Source organism: Myotis brandtii, unplaced genomic scaffold (assembly GCF_000412655.1).
Source record: "Myotis brandtii unplaced genomic scaffold, ASM41265v1 scaffold1270, whole genome shotgun sequence".
Classification (NCBI taxonomy): Eukaryota; Metazoa; Chordata; class Mammalia; order Chiroptera; family Vespertilionidae; genus Myotis; species Myotis brandtii.
The window spans coordinates 711,139-713,275 of NW_005354465.1; the positions used below are offsets into that span (position 1 = coordinate 711,139).

Consider the following 2,137-nt stretch of genomic DNA (forward strand, 5'->3'; position numbering starts at 1 on the left):
CAAAGTATCGCAGGTTCAAAGGTTTGATTTCCTGGTCAGGGCACGTACCCAGGTTGGGGGTCTGGGCGGCAACCAATTGATGTTTCTCTCTCACATCAATGTTTCTCTTTCCCTCCCTCTCTATCTAAAATGAATTTTTTTAAAAAGAATGAATGGCAGAAACAGCTTACTAGTGCTTTCTCATATTGTTTCATAATGACAAGTAGAGATTGATTTGACTTATTTGGTGCCCTCTAGTGGTGAAAAAAACGGGATATTTACCCTCAGTCTCTGTGGCATCACCTGGTACAACCAGGGCTCTACTGAAGAATCAATTACCTTTCTTGCACAAAGAAAAGACATGCAAATCAATCTTGGTAAGATAAATAAAAGGGAGGAGTACTTGCTTTAGAAAAGTTAATTCTGACCTTAGGGGGCCAAGATTGTTTTCATTCTGCATATCTTAACGCATGTAAGTCTTGGGTAGTGCTCTTAAGGAACAATTTTCCTTTAATAATAATAACTAACATTTGCTGTGCATCAGTATGTGACAGGCAAACAGTATCCTACTTAATTCTCACTAAAAAAAATCCATGACATGGTCATAACTAGAATATCTATCTAACTGTGTATAATAAGGCTTAGAGAGGTTAGGAAAGTCACCCAATGGCCCTGGCAGGTATGGCTCAGTTGGTTGCAGCATCATCTTGTGCACCAAAAAGTGGTGGGTTTGATTCCCCATCAGGGCATAAGCCTGGGTTGCCCAGTGCGTGTGAGAAGCAACCAATTGATGTTTCTCTCTCCTTCTCTCTAAGATCAATAATAAAAAAAAATACATTTTTTAAAAGTCACCCAATGAATAAATGGCAGAACCTGGAGTTGAACCTTGGCCATCCCACTTTAGTGTGACTGCTTCTAACCACTATGCCATAATGTTCCTAATCTAACATGCCCACAGCAACTGTGCATATTATTACTCCAACGCTATATTGCAATTATTTGTTTACATCTTTCTCCCAGCCTCTGAGTTACTCTTAGGAAAGAGCCATTCATTCACTCAACAAATATGTATTGAGTGTATGCTCTGTGACAGGTCCTGTGCTAAATTCCAAGGATACAGTAGTGAATGAGACAGAAATTATTACATCCTGCCCTCATGGAGCTTACATTCTAGCGCAGTGGTGGGCAAACTCGTTAGTCAACAAAGCCAAATATCAACAGTACAATGATTGAAATTTCTTTTGAGAGTCAAATTTTTTAAACTTAAACTATATAGGTAGGTACATTGTTATTAACTTAATTAGGGTACTCCTAAGGCTTAGGAAGAGCCACACTCAAGGGGCCAAAGAGCCGCATGTGGCTCGTGAGCTGCAGTTTGCCGACCACGGTTCTAGCGGATATAAGACAAAACAGGTAATAAGTAAACAATATCATTGCAAATTTTTTAATAAAGGTGATTAAGAAAATCAAGACTAAAAATTTTGAGGTGAATGCAACTTTATTTTTTAAATCCTCACTCAAAAAGATGTTTTATTGATTTTAGAGAGAGAGGAGGGAGGGAGAAGCATTGATGTGCGAGAGAAACATTGATTGGAGTCTCACATACATGCCCCGACCGGGGATCAAACCAACATCCTAGGTATGTGTCCCAACTGGGAATCTAACATGAAACCTTTTGTTGTATGGGATAATGCTCCAACCAACCGTGCCCCCAGCCAGGGCAGGGGTTGATGCAATTTTAAATGGAGGCAGGGCAGGGACAGAAGAAATCTCTATGACATCACATTTAAATGAATAGAGGAACCAGCCTGCAAAATGTGAGGGAAAGAGTAGTATTCTAGTTTCTGGCTTGTGATCGTCATGTCTTATTTATCTTTTACACTGAGCACAAGATTTGCCATTTCTTAAGTGTCATCCAATGTGGAATGAGTGATCAACTAATTTCTTATCTCTTTGGTCTTCCTCAGACTTGAGCAGTGCTGCTTCATCCTCTCAATTCAAAACTGAAATCATGCTTCAAGACTTAGCACAAGCCCATCTCCTCCAGGAAACCTTCCTTAACAATCAAAGCATTCTTCAGCCATAAAGAAGGAAGTCTTGCCATATGTGACAACATGGATGAACATTAAGAGCATTAGGCAAGTGAAGTAAGTCAGAG

General features: G+C 39.7%; 1 long non-coding RNA gene across 1 annotated transcript; it reads left to right on the forward strand.

Moving 5' to 3' along the window:
* The first annotated feature begins 216 nt into the window (after positions 1-216).
* LOC106724963 lies at positions 217-2,137 on the forward strand. The gene is made up of 2 exons (XR_001360785.1): positions 217-356; positions 1,947-2,137. It is a non-coding gene; the product is annotated as an uncharacterized LOC106724963 (long non-coding RNA).